Source organism: Aphelocoma coerulescens, chromosome 8, assembly GCF_041296385.1.
Source record: "Aphelocoma coerulescens isolate FSJ_1873_10779 chromosome 8, UR_Acoe_1.0, whole genome shotgun sequence".
Taxonomy (NCBI): Eukaryota; Metazoa; Chordata; class Aves; order Passeriformes; family Corvidae; genus Aphelocoma; species Aphelocoma coerulescens.
Window position 1 is genome coordinate 26,326,762 of NC_091022.1, and position 14,807 is coordinate 26,341,568.

Here is a 14,807-nt window from a genome sequence, read left to right on the forward strand (position 1 = left end):
TGGTGGATATCATGGGGCTCTGCATTGCTTACAGTGCTTGATATCTTGATTTCCACTCCTGCAGATTCTTTAGATATTACTGTGTTTTGTGAATTCCTGAAACCTGCACATTTTGTAAGTTGGGTTCTTGCCTTTGCAAGAATCTTTGTTATCCTTTCCTTCCTTCCTTATTTCTTTAAAAGAAGTAAAGATGTAAGTTTTCATCTCTTTAAAGGGCAGATCTACTTCAGAAGGAGCAAAAGAAAAAAAAAAAAAAAAAACACAAAGAAAGAAAAATGAACCAATCCCATGACTAGTGAGATTTTGAGACACCATTTATGAATGTGAGAAAGTGGCAACATGGGATTGCTGCCTGCTCACCAAAAAAAGTGCTGCATTTCAGTATTTGAGTGAGGAGGTCTTTAGGATCTTTTCTGACAGAGCACCTTATACAAAGCTGTACAAAAACAAATTACACTGGAGGGACTTCAAAATGGAAAGAAAAAAGTGTCACCTGCAACTGTTATCAATGCTGAAGAAAACAAGTAATAAAACAGTCAGGTCTGTGCAAAATCCCCAATGAGAACTTACAAACTGCATTTTTCTGACCTTTTCAAATTTAAATCATTCATTACTGCTAACATTTTAAAATAACCCATGCTTTTCTTTTCCCTTTGTAGGAAGACTTGTCCTTTCAAATGGAAAAGTTTTTAATATTGATAGCATTTAGCCTTTTTCTCTTCAGTTAAGGAGCTTTCAAAACCTGCTGATGCTCAGGAGGGGAACATAAATACTCACTTTCAGCGGGAGGAGGATGCTGGGACCATGGAGAGCTCCACCAGCCTCACTCATCAGCTGTACCTGTGTCTCGTTAACTCGAAACTGTCGAGTCTTTACAACACAACAAAATTTTAGAAAAGTGATGCAGCAAATGCATTACAAATTATGAATTATTGGGGTTTTTCCCTTGGTGGAGATCTTCACTTAGTTACTTGAAAGAGAGGAACGCTGAAGTCTGGGATGTTGCAAAGAGCAATATTAAAATGAGACCCAAGGGATTTTAATACAGCAAGACCTGTGAAATAATGCTGTGCTAACTATTAAATTAGTTTAGCCTTTATTGTGGTATTTGTCTGTGTGTTGGAAATATTCTTGGGTTTGTTGCTAACCCAGCACCCTTAAGCTGTATGAGTGCTTTTCAGGTAATGGGGTTTAACTGTGTGTCAATGGCAAGAAATACTTTTAAAAATAATTACTAGTTTAGGCATTTGCCTGGTTATCTGTCCTTTCTGGCAGTCCTTTCTTTGCCCTCAAACTAATATGTTTAGGCATAGACCCACAGGAGGTGTAATACCTGTGCAAGTGTTCCTTCCCCATTTGGAAGCCCATTTGGAATTTCACTTTTACCTCACTAAGTTCTACAGCAGGGGAAAACTGTGCAGAAGACCATATTCCAGCAGAAAGCTTTCAAAAGGATTGACAGAGGAATTGCTACTCCCTGTTTAATGCCATGCTGTGGTCTGACCACTAACCTGGCTTCTCTGCGTGACCCACTGGACTTGAAAATTGTGAGGTCAAGAGTCACTCCAAGTTGTCCCACTCAACTTTTTTTTGGAAAAGCAGCAATTTTTTTATTGAACAGAATAACAATATTGTTCTCTTGCCATCGTAAGTCAGCTTTCTGTTTTAACTTTTCATCTGAACATCAATAATCTGAAAGATTCAAGTGAAAACTCAGAAATGTGCATTTGGAAAGCCAGCAGTTGTGTAATTAGACTGACTCCCATTCCTTGCTCCCTTGGGCCAAAATCTCCAATAGAATTGCAAATGTGTCACAAGACATGTATTGGATTGTGTTGATTCATCAAAAAGAAAATAGCACGAGTCCTGACAGGGCATATAACCAGGCTACAGAGTTATTTAAAACAGGTTTGAAGCTGAAACCTTCTTGCCATTTTTTTTTCATTCTTTGTAGAAAAAGGTCAAAATATTTTCAAAAATAACAAAGGTATCTTTATTTAATCAGCTTGGGGGGAAAAAAACGGTACTTTTATTATTTCCTTTTTTTTTTAATATATACGCAGTCTTTGGCAAAAGAGCCACTTCTACTTCCATTGTTGGGAAATTGCAGAGCTGCAGGAATGTGTGAGCAGCTTTTTATTTGATAACTGACAGGTGCCTGAGCCCTGTTGGTCTTGTCACTGCCTTTCTCCATATCCATGAATATTTTCAGGAATCAGTAATACAAGAAAACAGTGCACAGTCTTTCTCTGAGACTTTCTCAACCAGCTAAATTATTTCCTAATACATTCCATGGCACATTGCAGCCACTGCCAGATGACATTTGAAGTAGCATCATGTATTAAACTCGTTCTGCATAATTACAGAAGCTATCCATGTTTAGGTTCTATATTCTTTTCAATCAATATTATGGCTGCAGGTGGATAGTAACAGCTGGCTGTTCTGGAACGTGTTAGCAAAATTTGCGGATATCTTACACCCCTCAAGAGGAAGCAGCTGAAAAGACTTACATTTTCCTTTTCCTAATAGAAATTATTTAGCCAGTGAGAAGAGATGCTGCAAAGTTTTGTAGGACTTGAAATAGTTATAATAATAACATATTCTTGGTGGTACAAAAAGATAATGCTATCAACTAAGTGTTTTCTAGCCCAAATCCTCTTCATGGTGCAGGGCCCATAGGAGACTTCAAAACAATGAGATCAGACTGGAAAAAGGGACAGAAAAAGCCACCACACAGTTGTTATAGGAACTATGGTAAGAACAAAAAGCCCATGTTTATGAGCACTGGCATAAAGAGCAGAGCATGAAGTGGCACTAAGTTCATGTGGGAGCATTCTACACACTCTGCACAGACTACTTTTCTGGGCTCCTCATAAAGTGCAAATCAGCCCATGATCCAGAATCAAAGCCTCCCTTACCAACAAGAGATGCACTTACCGACAAATTAGACCCTGATGATGGACACCAGAGTGACACAGAGATTAAAGCATGCAGGTGGAGTGCTGAACACCAACATCTCACCCAAAATACTGCAAGGCATCAGGTGAGAGTGGCACTAAAAATGACAGAGTTGCACTGATATTTGTATGGATCATGATTTTGCTCAACCCCTAAACAAAGAGAAGTTAATAATAGCAACTTAAATAGCACGCAAACACAAAGGCAGCAAAACATCTGATACCCAGTCTGGAAGATGAGAATGAAAAAGCCTTTTCAAGTGTAGGTCCTCGTGAGGAAGATAAAGAAAGCCCTATTAAGGGAGAGATTTGGATGAAGCTTTTCCACCAACTGTTTACTTTGTATTTTTGTGGCTGGCATTTTTCACAGTTAAAAGCTGATGTTTGGAGCTGGTGGGAAAATTCTGTGGGGGAAAAGAAGGAGATGATAACACACAGAAGGCAAGACAGGATATATGGGAGAGCTCAAAACCAACACTGATGTATTTGCCTCAGTGTTCTCTGATGGGTTACAAAACAATGACATTTTGATGTGCACAAGCCCTGGTTATTACTGCCAGTGGTCTTGGTCACGTTACTGGGATCACAGCCTTGCAAACCTAAACCCTCTCTATTTACTTCTCCAGTAACTAAGCACAGATGGGCTTTGTGTCCAGGTTATTCATGGAGGTCCTTGGTTTTGCCTTTATTTTCTTTAATTCAAGCATTTTAGTAGCTATTACAATGAAACCTTTGAACCTTCTATGTTCTTCCATGCATGGCTCTGAATAGTAATAGAATAAAGGTTTCCCATATTGTACAGCTGCTTTATATTTAGACAGAATTTGAATTGCATCCTTACTGGAGTAGCTGCAGTGCTGATGAAAAAACCCTTTTTTTTTTTTTTTTGAGGGAAAATATAAACTATATGCTATCAATTTCATGAAAATGAGAGTTATTGTTATAGCATGTACCCTCTAGTTTTCCTTTGTAAAATTAATAATCCCTTCTATTTCTAAATAGCAGAGTTAAAATACTTTTTTTTTCTGCTCTTTCTGGCTGAATCCTTTTGCAATACTGCAACATTCACACAATTCACCGATTTCTAAAAGAAAATGTAATCGATGTGTTAGTGTACATTGGAATCTTAGCATTGACAACCAGGAACTTGTGGTATTGATTTGAAAAAGAATGCTCATGATTTCTACAGTACTTCAGCACTATTTCTTGTATTTTCAACTTTCACTGCTTAGAATTCTACTCCAACAGTCTAACTCATGTGCTAACAGAGTACTCAAAGTTTTGTGCTTCAAAAGAAAACCCAAGGGTAAGTAGAAGGAAATTTGATCTAATTCCTGTTATTTTTTGTGTAACTATTTGACATTTAGAATAAGACCTCGGAACTGCCTTAACCAACCCTAATAGTAAGGGGATATATGAATTGTACTCAAAGCTTTGAAAATCCCATTCTGAAGCTGAAATGCTGAATGTTAGATTCAAATGCTGATCCCTTTCTGTTTGCAAAGATGATTCACAGAGTGTGGAATAAACATGTTTTGGCAGTGTCATGAACAGAACAGCTAAACAAAGGAACAGGGAGGATTCCAATAGGAAAGTTAAGTGTCTTAAAGCAAGGTGCCCTGTGCTGTATTTGTGTAACACAGGTGTCATTCCCCTGTGGCATTCCTCCCTCGCACTGGAAAGGGGAAAAAAGCCCAGCAATGGCAAATCCTCATTACTGGGGTGAGCAGTATAACTGCAGTCCAGTGAGTCAGGTCCTTTTGCTTTCAAATGCCAGAAGTAAAACTTCATCTTGCCCTGCCTGAGGTTTAAATGTGGATAAAAAAGCATCTGTATTCAGAAAAGCTCTCAAACACATTAATATTTAGCCCCACTTTAAGTGTTCCTAGAGGCTTAAAGTTAAGCAAACATTCACACTTTCTTGCTGAATATGGGTGGATTTCTGATGCAGGATTTAAGACAGCCTAGCATTTTGGGAGAAAGACGCTGGGTTTGCCAAAAATCCCATAGGCACCATTTATCCTTAGTAAGTGATCACTGTAGATTGGAAGTGACGTTTCTGCAGCTTTGGGATGCAGCAACATTTTTATTACTGTTACAGATCAACTTTAAGTGTAATATTGTTTTGTTAGTTTATGTAAATCAATCTGCTGTATGAATAAAAGGAATTTGGAAATGGATCGCTCATCTTTATTGGCTTTGAAGTACTGAGAATTTGGTACTTCGCTGAAACATATTATATTGAGTTATAAGAAACATTGCTCAGATACTAAGCAAGTCTCAGCACAAATTCTGGTAATTTTCCATCAAAACCAAGACTCCAAAAAGATATAAATATGGTACAGTGCAGAACATCTTTCTAAAAAATCGTATCATGTATGGCCAAACCCCCTTTCAATATGATACAGATTTGATTTTCCTTCAGATCACTTCCAAAAGGTAGAGTAGAAATCTGCTGTGAAGTGCCCTCTTGGCAGAGAAAACATCATCTCTAAATGTTTGCTTATTCTTCTGCGAAGCAACAGTAACAGCAGGCTGCTATGAGGCTACTATGAATGCTCTGTGCATTTTAACAGGTAAGTTCTGCACTCTTTAATATGCCAGGTTGATGGAATATTCAAAGTTGCTGAAAACCCTTCTGGGGAAATGGGAAAATTGATAACATTGCTTCTCATAACTCAGTATTTTAATACAACATCTCAATATTAACCGTAATGCTGCAAAAAGAGCTTTCACACTTTATGTTGTTCAATTTTTTCATTTTGGAAAAGACTCAAGAATTTTTTTGGAAACCATATGTAAATATAATTCCTTTCAGATTTCCCAGAATTTTAAAATCATAACAGCAGAAGATACAAATTATTAGCAAAAAAAATTTGTAATCAAAGATCCAAGACATTCCTCAGCTCCCTTATGAAGTAATCACAGCTGATCATCTCTCATTTCCCCGAGTATCATTTAAGCCCTGAGATTTCCAGAGCACTAATGCTGTTTACACTTATTTTACTGCAATGCATATGACAAGCTTTCCCTTGATTTTACTTATATCTATAGCTACATCCCCTCATGCACACTGCTCTGACAGCCAGCCTATATCTGTGTATCATAGAGGCAGGCAAAAGTCTGAAAACACTGTTTTGGTGGCCAAGCCTGGGGAGGGGAAGGAACCCACTTATCACTAGGGAGGCAGGAAAATACAAACAAAAAAAGCGTATGCAGTGACAGGAGCAGAAGACTTCCAATAAATAAAAAATGCTAATATGACCTTAAAAAATAATGAGGAGTTTCCCACAAAATTGAAACAGCGCTCTGTCACTGAATCACAAATTCCCATTGCACAGGAGAATGCTTTTCTGTGGTCCTTATGCACTTGACACTGGATCCAACAGGAATTTTAGATATGCCAGGAATAAAGATTGAACCTGCAAATGTGACCGTGAGAAATAAAATGGTGATTCAGATTTGGGATGAGAGCTGCAAGAGCAGCGCACTGTGTGTCTCAAGAGGGTGAAATACAAGAGGGCTTAGCACTGCCCTAGTTCTGGATCATTGGGGATTTCCTAGGCATAAATCAAAGAAATCTAATATTACACTCTCACCCCAGCTGCTGAGATCCCCAGGGTGGGAGAGCTGAGTCATCCAGGCTCTGTGGCAGCACCAATGGCAAACTTTGCCACCAAAGGCTCCCTGAGATGGGGACCTCCCTTCCAGGGGGGACAGTTACAGCACTGCACACCCAACCTGTCACACCACGGCCTCAGATCAGTGTCTGGAGATAAACAGACCTCTCACACCAAGTAGCACTTGTGCTTGCCATGTGTCCAAAGGCAGTTCTAATAGTATTGTTTATTTTTGTCTATACCATGGCAGCTCTTATGAAATGCTGATATAAAAATATGACCATGAAGATTTCTCCGTGTTAAAAAATGCCCATCTTCTAAAAATGAGTGGCAGTCAAGTTCCCTCTTTTGGAAAGAACAATTCCTCTTCTCATATTGTTCCTCACAGCTTATGCTTTGAGCCCTTTCTTCCTCAAGGAATTGACTTTAAAAAGCATGCCTATAAGAAAAAAAAAAACAACTGCCTTGCAAGATAGATTAAAATTTTGTCCAAGTTTGTAACTCTATTACCCTAACAATAAACCAGATTATAGGATATTTTACTAGAACGCTGACAATTCTAAAACCTATTAAAAATATGAACAAATCAATAAAGATAAAGCTGAATTATACATATAAGAACATTTTCTTTATTGAACAATTCTTATAGATCGTTTTGAAATAACATTGTTCTAGACATTTGCCTGGATGATCTTATTGCTGAGTTTCAATGTGATAACCATACTAGTTCTGTATTATGTCCTTACCAACAGCAAACAAGCAGAAGACTGGAAAGACATTCACATATAAACATACATGAAGTCTCTTGTAAATAGCTTCAAGGGTTTAATCACATTAACAGCATGTTTATTATTGAAAAAAATTTGCTAAAACACAGCTGGGAAAAGAAAGAGTGTCATTACAAACACGACCCCTGGTAAATATGTTGAATTGCTGTAGCTAGTTACTTCTGAGACCTGTGTTATAAATTAGAATTGGCAAAAATTATGATCCTTTATATGTGCATGAAATGTAAACCAGGGAAATGTTTGTGGTAAATTGAAATTATCTGTTTCAATGTTTATAAAAATGTTTTCTTTGCATTTCATAAATTTCTTTATATAAATGCAAGGTTAGCAGGGTAAATTATAGTTCAAAACCAGGGCAGCTCTGGTTCCCAGAATTTGGTATTGCTGACCACAATGGGATTTTAAGGTTTATTTTAACTTGAATAGCTTTTTAATTGAGATAAAATGGTTATTTCAGCACCAGAATATGTTATGGCAGACTCCATTTTATTATACACAGGTAAGTTTCCCAAAGAAAGATACCATTGCATAGCCACATTTTTCTTAGGAAAAAGGGCAATTCAGTTCTCTTTGCTTCTTTCACCCCTGGGACGACCTCTCACAATAAGAATTGTCAGTGCCTTATTTATAATGGCAGATCTCAGGTTTGATTCTGGCAGCTTTTGATCTCTTGATGGCCCAGAAGCTTTCAAATACAGAAGAATCTGATGCTTTTTTGGCATCCTGCAGTGTGCCTAAACCTCAAAAGCAAGTTTTAATCCCAGAAGTGGATTACTGAAGCAGTGTAAACAAAACACAAACGTCACAAAATGATGAATATCTCAAACAAAATGTCTTTGTCAGACAGATGACAACTTCAGATCACTTGAAAAGCATTTGTAGAAACTCTGCAATCTGCAAACAAACTTCTGTTTTACAACCTAAAACTAAAAAGTACACAAAAACAATGAATTATTAAAACCACAAATAGGGTTTTTTGACATTCATATAAAAATTCAAATATCTCCATTCTTTTAAAAATTTAGTCCTTGTATAAAAAAGATCCCTGAATGTTTCTACACCACAGAAATGTACATAACTACCCAGTCACAACATAGCTGTCAGAAAAAGGATACGAGACCTCCACTGAATACTGTCTTCAATGAAGCTCTTACATTTGATTTATTGAAAAAGAACAGAATAAATGAGAGGCAAAATATTTTTTATCATTTGAAGAAATAACTTTTGAGGAGTATGTCACAATGAGAGCTATTTTATCCCTAGGAACCTCTTCTTGGATAGTCTATATTTTAGGTAAGACCTCAAGACAAATGCAGAAAACAATGGTCATACATTTCAAATGTATGGCTTTTTTCTCTATTAATATCTTATTCTTTAACTCTTAGCAAAGGTCAAGGTTTTCTTTTTTCATTGTGATGAGGGAAACGGAAGGCAGAGAGGAAGGAGAGAAAAGGGACCACACTATGCTACAAAAGGTGTCAGGGTTGTTTGTTTGTTTTTTTATTTTAGCACAAGGATGCAGTAAAAGTGGTTTGCCAATTTTCAGGTTTATGTCCCTCAGTGCTGCTTTAAGGTTGCAGTGGATGCTGTAAAATACCAGATCTATGCCTCAGTCTATTAGACATCATGCTTTACTTTTTTTTAAGCGAACTGGAAACGCAGATAAAATGTTGTAGACTAGCAGCCTTGATACTGTAACCTTTTTATACCAGCTATAACTACATTAACATAAAGATAGTTGCTATAATAGCATTACTGGGAATCAAGGCACTTTGAAAATCTCTGCTCCTGCCAATTTATGGTGGAGTTAAATTAGCAATAAAGCACTGTATTAGTAACACAGCCATTAGTGAAGAAAAAAAAAAAAAAAAAGAAAATAATGTGAGAATACATTTGGAAATAATTCAAAGAGATTGGGGAATGACAGCAGAGGATTTGCCAGACTAATGAAATTCCTTGTTCCTAACCTTTAAATACCTGCATGTACTGTACAAGGCCCCATTCTGACTAAATCTGTGCTGTTAGGTTTACTAATAAACCTGCTAAACCTTTTGCATTATTGATCAGGGATGGCATGCTTAGCCCACATGTCCTATTTACATTCTATTTCTTTTACACTTCTAAGATATAATGTGTCTTTTACAAAACAAGAGCTCTTTCCATTTAAACCCTGCAGTTTGTGTTCTTCATACATTTTAATGGCTGTAAGCAATTTAGAAGGTTATTCTTTGAATAGTAGATAAAACTGGCAATATTTATTGGTAAATAAATGCCTAATTATAATAATTTAGGAACATTTCCAATATCATGTTTTTTTCTAAATAAATAGCTGCAAAATTATCTCCCTTATATAACAATAATACTTAAATAAAGACCATGTAACAACTTACATCATTCTAACGTTATCATGCAAAAATTTTGCACCTACTCTAAACACAATGCAAGAATGTTTTAATTTCAAAATAAGAAACAAATATGTGAATTCAAATATAGCAAATTTAACCCCATGTTCTGCACAGAGAAAAACCAAGCCTACCTTCCCAAGGTTAGTAATAAGATGGGCTGGCACAGCACCAAAGACAAATTTAGATGAAACTGGCCAGGTCTTGAAAAATGTAGTGTTTCAAGACAATTGGGAACAATTCTGACTTCTTACTCCTGCTTTCTGAGGAGTGTAATTATCCAATATTCTTTAATAGTCAGTGTGCTACTCATTCACACCCTTGCTGACCAGAATCACTTCATAAAATCTTTAAAAGGACCTCAAAAGTTTTAAAATAGTTCCCCGGTTTCCCGATTTGCCCATTCGTAGCACAAGGCATTTAAAGTATCAGTGTTTCTGAAGTCAGAAAAGGAAAATCATCAGCCACTTCAAGCAGGTCCTGCTTTGACATCAGAAAGTCAATTCACTCAGCTTAGCAGCATTCAATTCTCAACAACATTTTGTTCTGGGTCTCTGTCAAGTTATTCTAGGCTGTGAAATTGTCAGGAATGATGGATGACTATCAGCCTTCTGCTATCTTTTTCTTTCTCCTCAGAGATTTGTGGCTGCTGACTGCAAAGCAAATTCCTCTTTTTTCTTTTTTTTGCACAACATACCAAATGAACAACAGTAATTATGAGAAAGCCTACACTACAATTATTTTAGCACTTAACTTTGTATTGACATCTGTAAGAGACAGAGCTCTCTAGATTGATTAGCAATGATATAGCTTCCTGCCTTTTACTACTATTGCTGAAGTCATCCTTTACACACAATTTGCTCAAAATAAAAACCCTCACTCTTTTTTTCTCTTAGTATTTTAAATTAAAAATTGAACTAATCACTGAAAATTTCCAATACTAATATTAATCTGGGGCATTATTATTACTATACTAGTATTTCAAACTGTGTAGTATTTGTAACACAATCAAAGCTGACTAAAGAGAATAATTTAAGGATAATAAATGGGATTTTTTGGGGGAAGATGCTAAAGCTGCCTTACGTGTTCATGTTGAAATCCTTGCTTGAACAAATCCTGTTTGGCCAGCCATTGCAGTCGTCCCAGGGGAAAGGGGAAAAATGACTGAAAAATGACTGAAAAATTACTGACAGAATTTGATGTCATGCATTTAAACCATTTACTAAAATTAAATACAGGAAGAAACATCTGGCCTGGAAAATGAATGGTTTTGGGAGGAAAAATGCAACAAAGAGAAAATAAACTGGGACATCCTTCAAACCCATGCCAATTATAATCCAGTCTCCCATATTTCTGTTGTATTCAAAATAACTGCAAAATTTCTCACAAACAGCTCTCTAGCAATAACAATACATTAATTAATCTCCATTACTCTCAGTCACAAAGCTGTTCCTTTCAATTACACATCAGATCTGCTCAGCTCACTACACAGGGCTGCACACACACAGTGAAATGGAGTCTGCTCCATCCCAGAGTATGGACAATCCCGAAAAACACAGATTCAGCACCCCCAAGGAAACCACTGCCAGATACCATCATCATTTCCTTTAACATTAGATTCAAAAAAACCAAAACACTTTCCAAAAATCTGAAATAATGCAGAAAGATTTCCCCCCTAACCCCTAAATATACCCCAGCCAGGCCAAAGGCTGACAATGATCTGTTTACTTTATCACCTGAGATATATGGGAGGTAGAAATAAAAATTTCTCCCTCATAAGTTCCTATTATGAGGCAGGAAACATTTTTGTGGTTTAGAATTTACAAAATCTGAAAGTGGATGCATACAAATGGGATAATATTCACACAGAAATTTCCTCCGTGATCTTTTTTTTTTCCTTTAAATTCACTTCTTACATCAATTAGTTGTGTTCTGTTTCTTTTAAATAGCAAGTGTGTCCCTCACAGACATTTAATACAGATTTTTTGGGGTTATTAACTAATTTGCTATTGTCTCAGTATTCTCTCATTTCTCTCAGTTTCACTAATGGATAAGCCTTTTGTTATGGGATAATTATCAACGAGTAAATCCAAAAAAAAAGATATAGACTACAGAAAAATAGGAACTCTGCTATCTAGAAAAACAAAATCTGAGCAATAAAGGCAATATTCATCTCAGTGCCTTGCATGACATCCTGCTGCAACCACTGGATTCATCAGAATATTTTAAAGTTCCTATCATTTGTTAGGTATTTTTACTTGCATGTTCACTGTACTGAAATGCTCACCAGGAAACCAGGAATGGTTTCAGTTGGTATTAAATAATTTATGTTCATGCTTCAGCCTGTTGTGGTAGAATTCTGTCACAGCACTTACAAAGGGATTAAGTGTTTAAACTGCATGGTTCACTCCCACACAAAAAAATATCAGAAGGTCAGTTTAATTTTTCTGAACTTCAATATATAAAAGTTTACTTCTCCTACATTTTAGAAAACCAAGCAGCTTTCACCTGTGAGCAAAACATGCTTTTCACAGCACAGCACTTGCATACAGAGATTTGACCACTTTTATGGTGAACTAAAAGTTATATTCACTTTACACAAAAAAATTGACTGAAACAGAAAGCAAATCAGCCCAAATTGAGGTTTCAGAACTTGGCCATAAATGCAACTATCCCCACCTTACTCAAAAAAATTACTTTCAGAACATCAGGTCACTACCAGGTCAAAGACTATCAGGCTCTTTAATCTAGAAATCTGTAATATATAAAGTCAAATTTCACATTGAAGGTACCTAATCACTGGGACTGTATTATCATAATTAATCCTTAATCACATAAATTAACTCACTGGTATGTTCAAAAAAATTTTAAATCTTTTTCTGGAGTAGAAAAATGAATATAACCTCTCCTAGGAAATGTCCTAAATGTCTCCCTCAAAAAAGTCATTATCTGGAATCTGTGGTATATGGTAACTTAATGTCAGAAAAAGAGGTAACAGACGTTAACAGTCCCTTAATGAGATGAAATGCAATTTAAACTGTAATCTCATTACCTAAAAATAAATAAACCTCTTCTGCTTTACCTTTCGGACTTAGCTTAGGCCTATTTGTTTTATCTCCATTTAGGTTTCAACTTTAATCATATCTCAGAAGCTTTTACACAGAAGAACTGCAGTACCAACTGGGTTTGTCTATAATATTTGCTTGCTTATAGCTGTTTACTCTGAAATTTCTCATTTACTGCCAAATAGAAGGCAATGTCCAAAGCCATAGAACAGAGATAAGAGTTTAAATCTCACTATCAAGAGAATCACCTTCTCAACAGAAAAGTTAAAACCATATTAAATTAAATATTACTTTATTCTCAATGCATTCATTTATTTTTCTTATACCAAGAGTATCCAGATATGTGTATAAGTAAATGTGGTGTGAACCCTTTTTTAATGTTTTATACAATGATTCTAATATTGTTATCTTCCAGCTTGTAAGAATGCAGAACTTTTATTGGTAGCTGTGTGAAAAAAATATCTTATGTATGGATATCTGCCCGTATTATATAAAAAACTTAGAGGGAAGGAGAGAGTAAAAGAAGTAGCATATTCTTCTTCATGCATGGAATATATTAAATACTGATAATTAATATCTGCAGCAAGAATGATTTTAAAAGGAATTTCCAAAAAGAAAAGTGAACCTCTTACCATTCCATGAGACATTTATGCACAAAATACTGTATGAACAGTCAAGGAAACCATATGAAACTCAAAGCCAAATTAATTTCCATTTCTCCAAAATTTCAAGTACAAAGTTTTCCCCCTAACACATTAATATGCTCCAGCCAGGCAAAAGGCTCACATTTACCAATGTTCTTTGACTATATTCTGTGTAACATACATACCCCATGTATTAAGTAGAAATTAAAATGCTTCTCCCTCACAAGTTTATGAAGCAGAAGTCATTTAACACTTACTGTGTTCTCAAATTCACAAGATGAGAGTGGGTGCCTTTGGAAAAGGTCAGCCTTTCTCTGTCATTCTCCACCCCTCTCCAAATTCTTTTTTATACCAGAAAGAGAACATTTTCTGTGTTAAATAACTCTTAGCACACCAAAATAAATTACAGCACCTTGGAAGATGAGTTGTTCTCCTACACCACTCCACCAGGGGTTCTCTGGCACCATTTTGCACAAGTACATGGCTTGGGATGTGTTGACTCGTGTTCATAAAAACATGCAAGGACTGATAATTACAATAATGAGGACAGCTGCAACACCAGTTTGTGGAGAGCAATGCCCAAAGGGAGGTCACAGTTTGGGCTACACAGAACTGGTTAAGGTTTCTATGCAAGGAGAGGAGAGACCTCACCATGTGGGGAGGCACCTTGGGGAAGACATAAGAAGCAAACTTTATAACATATAATTCAGGTAAACAGCATTTTACTTGGCACATCATGTTTTTTTCTAAGATGCACAACTCTACTGTTATCAGGTATCAAATTTAGTTACTCGAAGCTTGACTATGTTACTTAGATCAGATTTACAAGAATTTTTAAAACTCTCAAATCCATCTTTTCTTTAATAAACCCAGAAAACCCTTTTTGCACATTGCTGAATGAACTGTCTTTCCTCTTGATGTATTTGAAAATGAAAACAGATAAAAATTCTGCAAAATTTAAGTAATGGAGAAGGAAAAGATTTCAACATTGGCAATTTCCTAGATAGAAGAATGTATGGAAATCTATAGGCCATGGTAGTTTTCAGAAATGAAATACATCTTACTGAAGAAATCCTTTCTTCCTTTCAGTTCTGTCATGATTTGTTTTCAGGAGAGTTGCATTTTTGACAGAACTTGTTGAAATTATAATGGTGTAACCTATTCATTAATTAAGGAATTATTTCAAAGCTGAGGAATGATCAGACTTTAGACAGCATCAGAAACAGAAAAAGTTTTGAAGCACTGTGATGGAAACCTAAGTAACATTCAACCAACTCTGAGTCATGCCCATCTTTTTTATTCTCACAGAATTATAAGATTAAACCTGAGCA

The 14,807-nt window shown here is 36.1% G+C and overlaps 1 protein-coding gene across 1 annotated transcript in view; it reads right to left on the reverse strand.

The window, feature by feature from the left end:
* Positions 1 to 14,807, reverse strand: part of LOC138114193 (BEN domain-containing protein 5) — an 888,499-nt gene that overhangs the window by 676,785 nt on the left and 196,907 nt on the right. The gene's annotated exons all lie outside the window — the stretch shown is intronic.